This window comes from Numida meleagris, chromosome 10, assembly GCF_002078875.1.
Source record: "Numida meleagris isolate 19003 breed g44 Domestic line chromosome 10, NumMel1.0, whole genome shotgun sequence".
NCBI classification, from domain to species: domain Eukaryota; kingdom Metazoa; phylum Chordata; class Aves; order Galliformes; family Numididae; genus Numida; species Numida meleagris.
The window spans coordinates 81,202-99,357 of record NC_034418.1 but is presented as its reverse complement, the minus strand read 5'-3'; the positions used below and the strand labels follow the sequence as shown (position 1 = coordinate 99,357).

At 39.7% G+C, this 18,156-nt stretch overlaps 1 protein-coding gene and 1 long non-coding RNA gene across 3 annotated transcripts in view; one reads left to right on the top strand and one right to left on the bottom strand.

Annotated features, from left to right (window-relative positions):
- SMPD3 (sphingomyelin phosphodiesterase 3) overlaps nucleotides 1–597 on the bottom strand; it is a 112,416-nt gene extending 111,819 nt beyond the window's left edge. Inside the window, exon 1 of the mRNA XM_021408980.1 lies at nucleotides 417–597. The gene's annotated coding sequence lies outside the window, so the exon portion shown is untranslated. The remainder of the gene's footprint in view (nucleotides 1–416) is intronic.
- LOC110404572 overlaps nucleotides 1–18,156 on the top strand; it is a 108,783-nt gene that overhangs the window by 14,264 nt on the left and 76,363 nt on the right. The gene's annotated exons all lie outside the window — the stretch shown is intronic.

The window sequence follows — 18,156 nt, the reverse complement described above, 5'->3', positions numbered from 1 at the left end:
CACTACATACAACTGAGGTGAGTATTCAAGGAAACCATTTTGCAGGCTTGACTGTAGCACTACCTGTAAGACAAGCGCTGCATTTTTTTTTTTTTTTCAGTGCTGAGCCATGAGAATACAAGCACGATGCCAACAGCAGATTAATCGAGTTAGTTTCTTTCTTATGTATAGCTAAGCGCAGATATTTGCACTAAGAAGCCTTTTATCTCGTCTCTGTTCCCCACCTCCCGGAAATTAAAATAACGAAACTACTTAAAAAGCGTATGCACTGCACCGCTTTGTTCCTCGCGGTCCGCCTCGCGGTGCATGCTTCTGCCCGCCAGCTCGCCTCCCCACCGGCCTCGGCTCGGCACCAGCCCCCCGGGTAGAGGGGCGGGGGGCCGCGGATGCAATGCGGATGGGCGGGGGGTCTTTACCTGCCGTGTCCCCCCGCGGAAACAGGGGCGCCTGGATCTGCCGCATCCGCACCGGGGCGCGGCGCTCAGAGTGCCCGGAGCGGGCGGCTGAGCGCCGGAGCCATAGCCGCGCCGGTGAGCGGTGAGAAGGGAGAGCCGCCGGAGCCTCCGTGAGCCGGGGGGAGACTCAGCACCTGGGCGCTGAACAGCTCCACGGAGCGCCACAGGCGGGGCCGGCGCCGCGCTCCCCGCCCCTGGGCGCGGGAGGGCCGCGCCGCCCTCCCCCCCCCTCGCCTGGCTACGCGCCTCTGCGGCCGCCCCGCCCCGCGCCCGCCTCAGGCGGGGACCCGGCCCGCGGGCGGTGGCCGAGCAGAAGGGCGGGAGTGACCACGCTTCCCAGGCGGCCTCGCGGTGCGAGAGGCGGCCCCGCTCCCGAGGGCTGCGGGGAGATGTAGTCCTGGCGCGTGCGGAGCGCGGAGGGGCTCGGCTGGGTGGCGCCGCGCCGGGAGGGGGCGGTGGGTTCCCGACTCGCTAAGGGGCGGCGGCTTTGCGGCTCGGGCACGGGGAGAGGCGCCGGTGCTGCCGCTTCGGGGCGGGGCGCGGATGGAGCCGCGCTTTGTGCTGCCTCAGAGCGGCGCTTCTCCCGCCCGGCGTTATCGGGGCCGAGGTCGCCCCTCGCTGGCTTGTCGTTAGTGGGCAGTCTGCGCCTCTTGCCTCTGAGAAGGCTTTTCAAAATATGTATGTATATATTTTAACAGAAGTCTAAGATCCTCGAATTCTTCCGTGAATTCACGGGCACGTTTAGGGAAAAATAAGTGATACTGTAGTTGTTGCGGTCCCGGAGAAAGTCCTGAAGGCTGTACTCCTTTCCCGCGCGCCCTTCCTCTCTCCCACTGGGGCTTATAATTTAGAAGATCCGTAGAAGCAACTAAACAAGGTCAGAACGCTGCCTCGTGAATCAAAAGCAAAGCTCTACAAAAACGTTGCAAAAATGCAGTAAACGAATTGCGTCTGCCTTTCATAAGGGCGTCTTTCACACCAGTGTTTCTACAGGGTTCCTCAGATGATTGTGATACATTTTATGAAGCAGGGTGTCATTAGTTACCTTACAAATGAACTGACACTATGTTTCCAAACAATTTCTTTAGTTACATCTCAAAATAAGTGGTTACTGGGTATGTTTTTAATTGGAAAACCGTAGGTTTTTGTAACTGCTATGACAGAATCTTTGAAGAGCTGTTTCAAAAAAGAAGTTAAAGGCCAGCAAATTGATTTAGAAGTTTGAGTGTCTCACCTTGACTTCAGTAGTACTGAAGGCTCTGTTCTGCAGCTTTGTAAGCTTTCTTTTGCCTTCTGGGATTTTGCAGTGCTAGAAGGTGAGAATGTTAAGTGTTGCTTCTGCTTTCTCTTTGTAGAGAGCAACTTAGAATTCTCCGCGTTAGGGTCATGTGCACTCCCCTGCTGTTGCTACTTTGAAACTGATGCCTAACCATCACTCATGTCCAGGAGATGGCTTTTAGCAATTGTAATGCAAGCTACCAAGTAGGAGAACTTGGACAACTGAGCTAAACTAAGCAGAATGTTTTATTTACTCTGCGTTAGCAAAACCTGCCTTTGGGTCATCCTAATCCCTGTGTTCTTTGTTCTAAGCTAGTGATGTAGAAAATGTTTAACATATACTTTTTGTTTGTTTGTTTCTTTGAAAAGGTAGATATTGCAGTGATTTCTCTTCCCCTTTCAGATGTTTTTTGGATAGTTCTTAGAACAGCCGTGTAACAGGCTTCCATGATAGCAGCTGGATCATGCAGCCAGAGTACTGAGCAAGCTCACTTCTGCAGCTCTCCTTAAAAGGTGAGAAGCTGACACAGACTCTGATATTGCACGTTGCAAAGTGATTTTTAGATTCAAAGTACTGTTAGATTTGTGTTGTAGTGAATTCCTGCTACATTATATGCAACCGACATAGTAACTTGATCATAACATAAGTAAAGTCTGTGGAATGTGTAAATAATTATTCTGATCTTTGCTACATTAGAACTGCTAAGCTACTTCCTAAAGTAACTTATGCAGAGTTTTCACAATTTACTTCAATAAGAATTCTGTATGCTCAGTGCTCTACCTGAAGTTCTCATCTTTTCGCATTTGTAGCAAAGAATAATCGATAAGCTGAAAGCGGTATTTACTCTATTAGGACTTTCATTTGACTGAGATGGTAGGTGTGGGAAGCATTTATGGGACTACAAGGCAAATGCTTCCCTTTGAATAATGACTCACGATTACTAAAAGTGAGTTTTGGGTGTAGTCAAAAACAAATAGTGAAAAAAAGAATTTCTTCCTTTCATCATTTCCTACACATTCAAATAACAACAGAATGAGCATCCTCAGAGATGGGCATGTGGTATTTTGAAGCAAGGGTATGCTATATCTGAGGTAGCAGGGAACTTGAAATGATAGAGAGCCTAGCAGAGATAAACAGTGTAGCTGAGGAAAACTTTCAGGTGTATATGTAGCTGCAGGGCATCACAAATTACAGGACCAGAAATTAGCACCATAGAGTTTTCTTATATGGAAGAGGCCCACTGCAACTTCCTTCTTATTGTGCATTATTTCCTTATACCATGACCCTGATGAAGCCATGTTTTTCTGTTTTTAGCTGAAAGGGCCCTAGTAAAGCAGTAACTGTTTGAAATGGTTGATTTGAAAGACATGTCCAAAATATAATCAAAATAGTTGTGGGAATCTAAATATATTATTTCAAAGAGTAACATACATTGTTTCAAATAGTAACACAGTTCACATCATCTTACAATTAAAGGATTTAGTGAGAACAACTCTGTACATATTGCAGGCAACTTAGGTGAGTTGTAACTCAGATCTCTTACCTTTCTTGCTCTCTTTTCTGCCTATAGTCCTGAACTACAAATTTTTGGGTGCTGAAATTGAAGAACAAACACGACTTTGCTTCCAGAGTCATGTAAAAATTCTTGAGAACTACTGTTAAAACTGGAGTTACGTCTGCCTGTGCTGAGTAAGATAGAGTTCCAAGTAGCTTTGGACAGAAGTAAACATAAAATGATCTGAATCGAATAAGAAAACTTCTTTAAGGTCTCGCATTGACAATCATTAGGCATTTTAGTACAGCTGAATAACTAAATTCATGGATCCTGCTGTCTGCTAACAGCAGCTGTGGTGTGCTGTTGTCAGCAGCAACCAGCCTGCTTACCCTGCAGACTGTAACTCTCATTTTCCTGCACGAGTGAAATGGATTTGGGGAAAGCCAGAAAGATGAACTTCTTTCCCAGTTTCAGTGGAATTTTGGCGTTTATCTCAGCAGGAGAAAGAATGAAAAATAAATCTTATGAAAGAACTGAAGAAAAAGATTACTATTTGTATTTTCTAAGGATACCTCAATGTGTTACTTGTTTTCAGTTTGTTGTACATCCAAACTCTTTTTGAAGGGATTAGTAAACAGTTATATATTCTGAAGGATCACTGATCATTCTGAGGGCTGCCCAACTGTGGTTCTAATGGTTGTTTTTTTTATTATTATTATTACTTGAAAGAACAGCAGATGTCACAGTTCATCCTCGCTACCTCAATTTTCTCATTCTCAGTAAATTATAACCATGTTGGGTCAACACTTTTGTTGCCTTGCAAAGAAGTAAACTGAAAAAATAAAAGAAATTCTGTGTAGTTGATTAGAAAAAAATGCCAAGTGGTGTAGCAAAAATAAATGACACAGCCAGATATAATAACAGCCTCATATAATTGAAGGGATATAGAAAATAGTAAAGCACATAAAGTATACAAAAGCACAATAAACCACATAATAAGTGCTTCTTAGAGACAGCCTTAATCTTCCCTTAAGTAGTCAGTATTTAAATACAATTTTGAAATTATTTTTAGACCTTCTATTCACATAGAAAGTGCCAAAAGTTGTTCTGAGATGTCCTCCATAACTTTTTTATGATTCTTCATTTGAAGATAAATTAATTATCAGTTAGAGATACCATGGAATATTACTCTGTGTATGTAGTTGCGATGGTTTGTTTATGGCTGTCCAAAGGTAGATATCAAATACACAGAAAAAATAGGCTGACTGGGAGAAGCAGTTCATCTTAGATTATCTGGAAATGTTTTTATGAGGGACAGTTAACAGGCAAGGAGCAAAAACTGAAAAATAGCTGTAGATGTGAGAGACTTAACAACTACGTAAGGGGACGCGTCACATGGTAATGCTTAAAGGCCTTATTTAGACAGTCCACCCTTTTTCTCGTAATCCTCAAAGCTTCAGGGAATCCAGGAAGATGGTCAGAAGGAGACTTCAGCTGTTGTGTTGACAGAAATAAAATGGAGCTCAGTGTGTTATCTCTAATTGTGCAGTATTGTTGGAAATCAAGTAGGTGAATTCAAGAAAACAGAATGACTGCTTTCCATGCTGCTTTCTATACTGAAGTCTAAGGCACTGGAGTATGTATTGGAATTACTGCCTGTAGGTTCTGTTATGTCATTGCTATGGAGATATATTTTTGAGTAATACTGTGATTTAATTGTATGCTTTCATTTTTTAGTACCCACAGTGGGCAATTAATTTTCCTATTTACCTTTGTGAGGCTTGTGACACCCTCATTGTGGAGTCTACCTGAAGAATGATGAGCTGAAGTCAAATATTTTTCATAGTAGAGAAAAGCCTGTGCCACGTTCATGATAAGGGAGCTGTCTTGTGTGTAAAGAAAAGAGAACTGATTGTCTTAACAGACTTGCTGGGATTGAGCAAGGGGACTCAGGATGGCTACCATATATCTGTTGTTATTAGGAGTCAAAGTTGATAAAGAAAATACTGTTGGGATTACTTTTCTATTCATAGGGTTGTGTTGATAAGCAGATACTTTACTGGCAAGGTTCAGAAAAAGCAAATGTACTTAATCTTCTGCTGCATGTTTAGTTTTATCTTTTTCAGTGAAGTGGCATCTCAGTCTCAGTTTCTGAAAGGCAAGAAAACATGGCCCTATGATTAAGTTTAGTAAAACATATGTGCCAGTTAAGTAGCAAATCCTTAAAATAAAAGTTTAATTCAGTTGCCTAAATATACAGTAAAAATTGCGCTAATGAACCACGACTTTCAATATAACTTAGGTTTGAATGACAGCCGAGTAGCAGTTGCCATCAAGAAGTGAAGGCCTGTAGCGTACCAGAAGGCACTGTTGTAGCCTTGCTGCATTGATTCTGAGTCACTTATTGGACCATAAAACCTGAAGGCAAATAACCATAGATTAAGACATGAAGGCAGCTAGAGCTTGGTGGTTGGTATTCTTATTTGGTATTTATGGTACATGAAGTTAGCTTGAGGCTACCTAGGATTTATGGGGAGAATTTTTTTTTTAATGGTTGTGGATGAGAATTATTTTTCTTTAGCATGAAAAAGAAATGCAATAATTGTCATCTGAAATCTATTTCTGTCATGACAGGATGCTTCTATTATAAGGTAAGGGGGAGAAAACAAACAACAAACAAACGCACACTTCTCAATGTTACCACTGGGTATACCCTAACAAAGCCTTCGTCAGCACTACCAGATGCTTCATTTTAATCACTTTTGTGCTCTTATCTACAAGTTGCTTTATGAAAAAACAGTTTATTGTGTGTTACCCTAATATTGAGTGTAGTCAAATAACCTACATTTAGAAAAAAATGTGTTAAGAAGATCATCATCAAAATAACTTTCTTGTACTTTTTTTCTCTTAGAATTGATCGTATAAAAGCTTAGTTTCAGAACACACAATCCATCGTTGAATTCCTTGGTATATAAAAGACAGCAAAGCAGTAGTCAAACACTTATTTTCTGATCTGATGTTCTAATTATTGAAGATGACAAGGTGGTCTTGTCGCTGCTCAGCAAATTGCTCATTGAACTGTCATGGTTTGATCTGTCAGGTTTTAAGCAGTGTTCTTAGTAGTCAGTAGACTATGCTTCAGATATCTGTAAGAATGAATATTGTTTTTCATGTCCAGTTGGCCAGGATAATTATAGTGTCCAAAGGAGCAACGAAGGAGGTAGATAGCTTTTAGCCTTGTTCTGGTAATCAGAAGCAGCAGGCATCTCATGCCCTTATCCTGTGAACAGTTTTTATGAAGTGTAGTAGATATGCAAACCTGATCTCCCTGTCTAAACAAAAATGGTTTAAGCTGGAACCTTTGTACATAGAAATTGTTTGATTAAATTCTATGTGTGAATATTATTTTTTTTTGGATCAGATGAATGATTAAGTTCTTTACATAAGAGACAGGAGTATTTCTTAGAGACAACCAGAGCAGAACTGTAGGTATAAATGCTACCATGACCTTTTTATCATTTTCCAGTTTTTGTGCCAATCTGTTCTGTCTGGATCCACTCATCTGCATTCCTTCTTGTTCACTGTCCAGCTTTGGGAATGCAGATGGGTTCCTTCATTATTGCATTTAAGCAGTTTAGACCTTTCCTTTATTAAAATAAAATAAAAACAAAATGGACATATTTCCAGTGTACTAAACTATTGCTTACAGCTCAGCTATGAAATTTAGAGATTTTTGTACTTCTGATTGATTATTAGTTCACAATGATCCTTTGAGTTGCTTGTCCGTTCTTGAATTTTGGGCTCCCCTCTTAATCAGAAATTAGTAGCAAGTAGTAGATGTAATATTGGAACTTGATTTTTGGCAGTTCTCTCCATTTCGAAGCATTGCCAAGTTTTGATGATTATAGCTATTTCAAGGTAACCTATTGGCTTCTTCTAGGGGCTCAGATTTTAAGGATTATTGTCCTTTGTTCATAGTTTTTGAATTCACCTGGAGGACAAAAGAAATACTCATGGCTTCTGTTTAAATCTTGAGAAAATAACATACAGGCTAAGGAAAATTAACAAAATAAAATTAATTTGTCTGCAAATTTGTGAATTTCTCCATGCATTTGGCTTTAAAGTTCTGAGAATCATACTTAAATTTTATTGTTCTGGTTAACCTGGAGGTAGGAAAACTTGCACATACCTTACATACCACATACATTACATCTGTCTCTCACTACTTAAGATGTACACTTTAATAACATGGAAACTGAGGTGAGAGCATGGAAAATTCAGGTTTAAAAGAAGTTATTTTCTATGAATTAGTGTATTAGCAAGACAGATATTTTAAGGTGGGAGCTCCTTGGCTTTTTAGGTCTGCTGAGAAATTGTTCTGAACATTAAGCATTATGGATTTGTGAGTTAGGTTGTTTCTTTCAGTATTTTGGATAAGTTTATTTTCATAGATGTTAAAATAGGCATCAAGGATCACGCTTTGCTGCCAGCCATCGGTAAAAAGCTTCTTGTTTTGGAATACATTACCAGCTTCTGTCTGTGAGATGTTTAAAATACTCTTCTGGGTAATCACGTAAATGATGGGTGTTCATTCTGAGATGATTTCCTTAAGTGGTTCAGCAAAATCTCCATTAAAAACCATCATGAAAGGTTGCTTATTTCCAAGAAATTAGTGAGAAAGCATGACTTAATTAAAATTTTCTTTTATTATTTTCTAAAGCCTGCTCAGATGTTTTACTTAAGATGACATCAACATTTAATATAATTCAATATAATAAATATCTTGTAATATAGGTGACCAGATGGGAACCTTTTCAAAATTATATGCGATGAATGACTAATTTCATACAAATTTTTTCCATGGTGTGGATATCTGAGAAAAATAGGAAAGATATTTTGCCTCCAAAAGACACATCTGGCTTCTGCCCAGAAAAATAAAAAATATTAAGATTGTTTGTGACATGTCCTCAAAACAATTCCAAACAAGTAGCCCTTCACTGTCAACTGGTTGTGAAATAACTTTTTCTTCCCTTCACATCTTTCCGAAATCTCTATGGTGGTTAAATTTTTGGAACTGTATGTCAGATAGTGCTGTGCAGCAGGACTACTTTCAAGAGAAAAAGAGAAAAGGAGAGCAGATAGGCTGCTAGGAGCAGGAAGAGAAACAGTTCTGCATTTTAGGCACAGTGCTGACCGTTTTGGGTAGGTGTAGGTTATGATGTGGAGCACAGAGGAGGGAAAAACTTTATTTAAACAGCAAAGCATAAATTAGGCAAAATACCTGGAATGCAGAAACACTTTGAGGAGTAAAGTCTAAGTAATGATTATATCACAAGAACCTTCTGTGTTAGAGAACACAATGTGAGCATTCTAGGGAAAAACTGTGTATTTGTGAGATCCCAGCAGAATATCCTATTATTTTGAGACAAATTCTAAATGGGAGGAGAGTTTTTAAACCCTCAGTAGCCTTGAGGAGAGCAAATAACTAGTGAACTAATCAATCAAATAAGAGGAAAGTAATTATCAATAAGATGTAACTAATCCATCAGAAATCAACAGAACTGTAATGCTAATGAAGGCCAAAACTTCAATCTGAATAACTAAATTCGGATTTTGCATCCTTTCTCCCCTGAAAGCTGCTTTTGTTTGGATACCCAAACCAGTTTTATTTGTGTACCTAAAAATGGAACTAGAACTACATTTCCAGTTACAGTTTCAGGATTTTTTGATGCTTTCATTCTTATGGGTGCCTCATATTTTAGAGCAACTTTTTATGGTGGGCCAGATCTTTCTCTAAAAGTGTTGTCTTTTTAAGGAGTCAGGCTGGATCACTTCTAGAAGAATAACTCTGTTTGACTTGAAGGACCCAAACTGAAAATGGCTATTAATATTTCACAGAGGTCCAGTTCAACTGATTGACATATATTCACGTTTGTCATCAGAGAACAGCACTAGTTAAAATATTCAACATCTTGTATATCTGAATCTTGTTGTTTCTAGTTCTTGCTGTTCCTAGGAGGAATGTGTGTTCCTTTTATCAGGTGTGATCTGTTACTGGAATTTCACTTTCTAAAGCAACCAGGTAGTTGGTTGTGTTTTTTTTTACCCCTTGGACAAAATGACTCATACTTCTTTTGGGAACAAAACACGTTTAATAGCAGTAAGGACTGATAAACTGAACTTGCCCTCTTCTGTTATGACAAGCACTCCACAGAAATAATACATTTGTTGCTTTTTCTCCAAGTCCAAATTGAGCTAGTAAGTTCTAGCCAGTCAAACTTTTCCAGTCCAACAAAGCTTCTGAAGATTTCATCATCATCCTTCATCAGGGAGAGTTAGTAAGCTAAATAAGGGATGCTGGGAATGTTTGTATTGCTTTTCTCTATACCAAAAAAAAAAAAAAAAGGGTTTAATTTCTGGCTGGCTACTTTTGCCAGTGTCTTCAAAGTCTCACATTAAACTTCTAGGAGAGTTATTGATTGTGTACGGTAGTAGCTTCCATTTTCCACATTAGCCCTATGAGGAAATTAAATGATCAGTAAGTAAATATTGAAAGCATAAAATCTGTGCTGCTCTCTTTCATTATTCATTTGAATTAGATGTTCATTGATGTTATGGGTGGAGCAAAAGAGTTTTACTGTTTTGTTTAATGTTTTATTTATTTTGGAGCACAAAGCCACTTACTTTATTACTCCTTAATAGAAGAACATTAAAATATCATTCTTCTTTTTGTGGAATATTTGAGAAATGAAAACTCAATTTTTATAGCCCTTCAAAATACTAATTTGCAAGTTGTAATTAGTTAAGCCTTATTTAGCAATAAAATAATTTTACTTAACATATTTGAAAAAGCCAGACCATTATTTTAGGTACCAAGTATAGATCAAGCTGCCTACCTTTGGACATCCAAGATGGGAAATTTCAGAATACTTCTGAAGTTAAGATAGTTTAACAGTGAATAATTGCCAGAAATAGTTTGCAAACAAGTTCCTAGTTAAAAATTAACTTCAGATTATCAGATTAATCTTTAATATCAGATTATTTCAAGAAAAAAATTGATCTGATCATAAATGAGTAACTAGTACAGAGGGAAAGCATGAAATTAATTAAAACAGGATTCATTAAGTATCACTCCACACTGAATCCATATGCTGCCTATCTGGTAAAAAAAAAAAATGTGGTAATAAAAAATTAGGAGAAAATCTAACAAGATTTGAGAAACAGAGTTAATTATTTGCTAAAATAGAAACCGATAGGAAAATAGTATTAGAGGTAAGAGCTAATGAATGAAGACAACTGATGTCATCTACCTGGACTTCTGCAAGGCCTTTGTTATGGTTCCCCACCACATCCTTATCTCTAAATTGGAGGAAGATGGATTTGAAGGGTGGACTATTCGGTGAATTAGGAGTTGGCCAGAAGGTCACAGCCAAAGGGTTGTGGTCAGTGGCTCTGTGTCCAGGTGGAGGCTGGTAATGAGCAGTGTCCACCAGGGGTCCGTTCTGGGTCTGGTACATCTTTATCAATGACACAGATGATGGGATTGAGTGCGCCCTCAACATGTTTGCTGATGACACCAAGCTGAGCAGTGTGTTTGATAAAGCAGAAAAAAGAGATGCCATCCAGAGGGACCTTGATAAACTTGGAAGGTGGACCTTTGTGAGCCCAGTAAGGTTCAACAAAGCAGAGTGCAAGGTTTTGCACTTGGGTCTAGGTAATCCCAGATATGTATACAAACTGGAAGAACTCTCTGAAAGTAGCCCTGCGGAGAAGAACTTAGGAGTTCTGGCTGATGAAAAACTTAAACATGAGCCAGCAGTGTATGCTTGCAGCCTGGAAGGCCAATGGTCTTGTGGGTTCATTCAGAAGAGGGCTGGCCAGCAAGGTGAGGGATGTGATTGTCTCCCTCTACTCTGCCCTTGTGAGGCCCCAGCTGGAGTACTGCATCCAGGTCTGAGGCCCCCAGTGCAGGAAAGATGTGGAGCTTTTGGAGAGGGTCTTGAGGAGGGCTGAGAAGATGATCAAAGGGCTGGAGCACCTCTCCTATGAAGACAGGTGAAAGGAAATGGGCTTGTTGAGCCAGGAAGAGAGTAGGCAGTGGGGACACCGCATTGCGGCCACCGTATTGCGGCCTTCCAGTATTCAAAGGGAGCTTACAACATTAGGGAAATCAACTTTTTACTTGGGTAGATAGTGATAGGACGAGGGGAATGATTTTAAAGTAAAGGGGGGGGTTCAGATCAAATGCTGGGGGGAAGTTTTTTACTGAGAGAGTGGTGAGGTGCTGGAACGTGTTGCCCAGAGAGGCTGCGGATGCCCCATCCCTGGAGGTGCTTAAGGCCAGGCTGGATGGGGCCCTGGGCAATCTGATCTAGTACTTGATGTAGCAGTTGGTAACTCTGCCTGTGGCAGGGGGCGTGGAACTAGATGATCCTTGAGGTCCCTTCCAACCCAAGTCGTTCAGTGATGTGGAATGGGGCATGGAAGGTTAGGATGAAGGCTGGACTTGATCTCAAAGATCTTTAGTAACCTAAATGATTCTATGAACTAAACACTGCCTATTAAAAAGATTTAGTGATCCTACCACAGAGTGTGTGGAAGTGGTTTTAATGATGTGCAAGTGTGCTGTTGCATGCATAAACCAGTAAGAACTTGGGTTATACTTCTTAGGAAGCTGAAGCCAAAATCCAGCCATCTGTGATCCAGCTGCTGGTCTAATGCTGGCACATACGCGCTGCTGTGAATATGCTCTTCAGAAAATTGGTCTTGTTTGGTAAAGATTTACTTTTCCACTCCCAAGTTAGTTTACTAGTGCTAATGGAAGGAAAGGGTCTTAAATTTAAAGTCTTTAAAAAGAGGGATAGCAGGGATACTGAAGCCCTGTCATAGCTCTCTTTGAGGGTGCATTTCCATATCATTTGAGGAATTATATTTTTGTATTTGGTTCAACTTGGCATAAGATTGGTGCTTTGCTTGGGTACCAGTGCTAGGTCTGTTCAGACTGGCTTGGGCACTGACAGTAGTTGAGCTGCATTTGTGTGTCATGATCCTTTAGCTAACACATCCCTTACTTGAAGTAACTGAAGTAATGAGACGCTTTTGTATTGTACTGCACTGGCTTACATAGGTAAAAAGTTATTCAACCCTTAGAGGGGGTATCAGAGATCAATGAAGTGGCATGTATAGCCTTGACATAGCTATACTTTCCTGCTGCTGAGCTGATATGTTCAGCTGCAATAGTTTTTTTGCTATAGAGCTTTGAAAGGTGGAAAGTAATTCCTTAAGCAAGATTATGTTCTTGTTTCCTATGGCATCATTGCAATGCCAGCTGCTACAGTTTGCCAGTCTCACTCAGTCACAGGATGTTGCTAGCTATTCTGATACCATCTGTGATGTGGTATGGGGTTGATCGAGGGGTGGAGCATCTCTCCTATGAGGAAAGGCTGAGAGAGCTGGGCCTGTTTGACCTGGAGAATAGGTGACTGAGAGGGGACCTTATTAATGTTTAGAAAAATCTTTAGGGAGGATATCAACAGGATGGGGCCAGGCTCCTTTCTGGGGTGCATAACAAGAGGCAACAGGCTTTAACTGAAGCACACAGTAAATTCCATCTGCACATGAGAAAAAACTTCAGTGACCAAGCCCAGAGAGTTTATGGAGCCTCCTTCTTTGGAGATGCTCAAAACCCACCTGTCTGTGATCTAGGGCAATGTGATCTAGGTGACCCTGCCTGAAACAGGAGGGTTAGACTAGATGATCCCACGTCCCTTCCAACCTCAACTGTTCTGTGATGCTGTGATATGACGTCTTTCTTATTATGGTATTATGGTAAGTGGTCCAATAAGGAGTAGCTGTTCCCTCTCAGTCCCATCCTTTTAAAAGTAGAAGGGCCAAAATCCTATGTTGGCTATGACATTGAGTAGTTTCAACTTTAAAAATCTTTTTTACTAGGAAATTAGATGGGGTTTGAGTAGCACTGTGTTACACTTAAAGCACCGCAGTCTAGCTTGATGGAAACTGACCTCTGGTATCTACTGATGGGGAAAAAATTTCTGTGCTAGTTAGTAAAATTTTCTGATCTTGTATGCAAAAGTAGTTTTATTGCTCTGTTTTCCTTATTAGTTTAAGTCATCATATGTTTTGATTTGTGGCATACATGTAGCTAGTAAGACAGTGTTTTAAATCCCAAATTTCTTGATGTTTTTTAAGATCTATTTTCCTGTTTCTGAATGTACTGCCTGTCCCTATAATAAAAAGCTGGCACTTTCCATAATGAAACACTAGGATTACTGGGATTTATTATTATTTTTTTAAAGCAAAAAAATTTCCTCTTCATTGAGCGAGTTAGGGGAGTAAGTTCAGAGGTGAATGTGGTCCAGAGCATCTTTGGTAACCAGTGCATTTTCATCTTCTAATTTAGGCAATGAAGAGTGTAAACTGAGACTGTGGAGGACTCTGTCATTAATTGAAGGAGAAGGGCAACTTGCAATTCAAGCCTCCTGTTGTAGGCAGACCTTTCATTCAGATCAATTATGAGATCTTTAATTTGGATTCTGCAGTGACTTTTATATAGTTATGCTTTCTTTGAACTGCATTGATGTGGGTCACCAGCAGGCATTAAACAACAAACTTGAAATCTGAGATGCTGTCATTACAAAGAAAACATTCTGAGAGCTGTAGTCATGACAGTGTAATCCCTCTCTCCCTTGATCTCATGGGAAGTCGTAATAAATGAACAGAGAGCTTTCAGCTTCTGAAGCAAGAGGAAAAAAGGAATCATCCTCCTTCAGGGAGAGATGAGAAATGGAAGCTGTACTCTGTTTTACACAGCCAAGCTCTCAGTTAATAGTGGGTCAACTTGTAGGATTATGAGTTTTAGAAACAGTTACTGCAGAGTATCAGAATTCAGACAAGCAGAAGAAAGCTTACTATCTGTAACCTTTGACTCTTGTTCTAATGTTGAAGAACCACCAAACTTCTTAAATTTATGTGCTTTGTGTTCTGTCTTTCCCAGGGTATTCATTTCTGGGGTGAGCTTCCAATCTGTATCTTTCTCAGATGTGAGAGTCTCAAAAAGGAGTGGTTTTTTTTTTGTTTGTTTTTTTTGTTTAATTTATAGCCATGCTAGTTTTTTTCTAGGAGGAAAAAGTTTTGTTTAATGTACTTGTAACTCTCTGATCAGTTCTTTTGATGTGATAATTTCAGATTTTTTACTTGGTGGGTTAATTATTTTCTTTTTATTTGCAATTGTTAGAAAGTTTTTTTGAAGAGACAAATGTGATTGTTTAAGGTCCTGTGATTTGCTTCTGTAACAGCCAAAGGTCCATTAGCAAAACTCCAGACACCCGTATGCCAGCTGTGTGTCTTCCAGAAGACAGTTGCCTATTTTAGAGGCGTTGCATATGCATACATGAAGATCTTTATTTTCAACTCTTGTAAAGCCTATGAGGGTTAGTTCACTAACTCAGTAAGTGTTGAAGAGATGAATTATTTGAGATGTGGGGATTGCTGTGTGGTAGGAGGTCTCTTAGAATAGTACAATTCCCACAGCTGGAAAAGACCTGCAAGATTATCCAGGCCAACCGTCCACCTACCACCAATGTTTCCCCACTAGACCATGTCTCTCAGTACAACATCTAAGTGGTTCTAGAGCACCTCCAAGGATGGTGACTCAGCCACCTCCCTGGGCAGCCCATCCAGTGCCTGAGCACTCTTTTGGAGAAGAAATTGCTCCTAATGTCCAACCTGCATCTCCCCTGGTGCAACTGGAGGCCATTCCCTCTTGCCCTATCCTGTGTGACACAGGAAAAGAGGCCAACTCCCACCTCTCCACAACCTCTCTTCAGGTAGCTGTAGAGAGCAATGAGGTCTCCCCTGAGCCTCCTCTTCTCCAGACTGAACAATCTTAGTTCCCTCAGCTGTTCCTCATAAGACTTGTGCTCCAGACCCCTCACAACTTCATTGCCCTTCTCTGGACGTGCTCTAGGGCAACACTCTTAATCTATCAGAATGTGAAATGATATGGTTTTCCAGTGTGAAATAACAGCTTATATTAAGGAAATAATTTTCTAATACTGTTCTAAGAGCAACATTTGCGGAGAATTTATAAAAATAACTTTCTATAACATTTTAACTTTAATTCTTTTCTCCCCCGGATGACAAATCCTGGTTCTGATAAGCAAGGAACAGCCTATGTTCCTTTGTCAGTGCTGGAAGGAGCTTCCAGAACACCTTTCTGTGCTCTTGTCTTCAGCTTTGGCTGTGTACTTAAAACATTTTCAGATCTGTCTCACACCGTACTGAATATGTGTTCCCAACGTGGCTGTGCAAATATTCATTTTCAGAAGATGTAAAATATATATGCCCAGGAAATTTCCTCACAGAAAGCATTTAATGCTATGCAAGTGGCAAATCTTGATTTAAAACAATTTTTTGTTCCTGCTGCTCTAATTTGGGAGTAATTGTGTGTTTGTTGTAAAAGAGCCAGTTTGCTAAAGGTAGTTAAAGAAGAGGCCATTTTACTTAGTTACTACCTTGATTTTGCTTACATTATGTGGAATTTGAAGGCAGTAAAGATCATGGGAAAAAAGGAAATTAATGATTTGAAACTATGCTAAGTATCTTGTGTCAGCTGATTAACAATGCCTGTCTGATACAAGTCTTGTCTCTGGCTTAAAAGCTTCAAGAATATCTTCATTGAAAATATCCGGAGCATTCCTTTTTCTTTCTTTCTTTTTTTTTTTTTAAAGTGGTTTAAAAGGATTAAGCTGGTTTGAGCTATACACTTCTGTTCATTAGTAATCTTTCTGAAAAGATTAAATTTAGAATATGATGTTTCTTTAGGAACTGCTTGTGAATACCAGTTTACGTGAGACCTGTTCATGGGGAGGGGAAATGAAAGAAAAAGGTTTGGGTCATTTTTTTTTTTTATCATTTAAAGAAGATTTGTTGGAATTTATTGCCTAATACTGATTCCTGTTTAGTGATGTTACATTTTTGAGCATTTTGCTTTACCTTAATGTATTCACACAGTAAATGGTACTGCTGACTTTCCCCATTTGCCAAGCTGTCTGCATCTACTTTAAACACTTGTGTTTTGTAATTTCCTTGGGGCCTCTATTTTCTCCAAAAATGCAGTAAGGGGTTTTACTTTGTTGATTTTTGTGGTTGTTTTTGTCTGTGAGAATGGAAATGACACCTAGGAGCTCAGCAGCAGTAAGCCTCTCGGGCTGAAGTTCCCCAGAAGCTCAGGAGCCTTGCTGGAATATAAATTCCATATGCATTCTTAGTTCATGTTTAGCTTTTCTGTGGACAGGTAAGACAAAGAGCTTTCTAGAATACTCCTGCTGGATATTGTTATTTAAAATGTTTTCATTGTGCATTACACCTCATATATCAGTGTTCGCATCTTAATTAAAATTTCCTGATCTCTTTGGCCCTTTTAAAATAATATCACAGTTTTATTGTTCCTGGTGACTTATGCTCTTGCACCAAAAGTAGTAACATTCACATGTTGCCTGGTCTGCAGGCCAAAAGTGGAATGATTTTTAAAGAGGTTGGGTTTTACCTATAATTTTCATAGGCTTGCTGATGTTAATACAGCTGTCAATCCGGAAAATTTAGGCAGGCAAGTGATTTAAGGTGCTTATGAGTAACTCTTTGGGATTTGGTTAATAGAGAATGTGGAAAATCTTGTTTTACTGTAGTGCATAGGTTTTAGCAACTGGTTCATTCTTGTAAGATTTGAGGGATGAGAGAGGAAAATACTCCAAAAATATCTGTAGTTACCTTAGAAACAATATAAAAGTGTGTGATGGTAAATTTGCCTACAAAGTGCTGGGGAGCATATAGCATTCCTTCACTCTCCTGTCCATCTTTCTTGTTAAACAATACTTTATTTTTTTTTTCCACAAATGGCTGCAGTAATGTAGCTAAAATTCTTTTTTAACATGAGTATCGACAGATAAGAATTAGACGCTCTTAATTCATTTTCACTGTCTGATTGTGGACAAAGTCAGGATGTAAATTGCAGGAGTGCTCTGGTGCTGTGAGTTCTGACAGATTGAGAAGGAAAATAAAAAACCGAAGAATGTCTGAATGTATTTACCTCTATAAGCCTTCCAGTGTATCGACTACTGGTATTTAGAATATTGAGAAGATAAGGTTAATAAAAGTCCCTATGTCAGTAACTGTAATTTTTATTTTACACCTAATGGATCTCCTCTGTATCTGTCAGCGCCTCGCCCTAAAGGGTATGCCAGGAGGAGCTGTGAATTTAGCTTCAGTACTTGATTGATTCAGCATTCTAGCTGAAAACAGAGCTGGATGCTCAGAATTAATTTATGCTGAAATCTGACTGCTTCCCAAGTAAAATTATTCAGAAGTGGAGATTTCATTACTTTGCTGTTTTCTCCACAGACTGCTGCTGATTAACCAGAGCTATGAGATTTTCCTTCTGTGTCTGATGAAGCTATTTTTGGTTCTTCAAAGTAAAACCTGCTGAGATGGAGTGGCAAAGTCACTGATGATGTAAATGGCACACTGTGTCAGCTCTTACCTCAATCAGCTTTAAATAAACATTTGTTTGAAATGGTGAAACAATTAATGTAAACACAAAGTATCAAATTCAGCTCTGGAATGAGCCAGTGCCTGTCTACTGACTCCAGTTGGTTTATACCAGGGTTGAAGATGAACAGGATTGTGTCTCCTTCATAACCAGTCAGGTTTTCAAGCGAACCTTCCGTCAGCCAGACGTTGGTAGCAGATGATTTAACAATAACAGAAGGGATAACATAACAGTCTTCAGCAAGGAAAAAACAAAAACCAAGAGCTCAGAGCCAGGCAGAAGCCACTGCAAGAAGAATTTTACTGTGCTGAGACCTTTTCTTTGGAAGTGTGATGAAGCTGGGGGTTGCTTCTGCACTGTT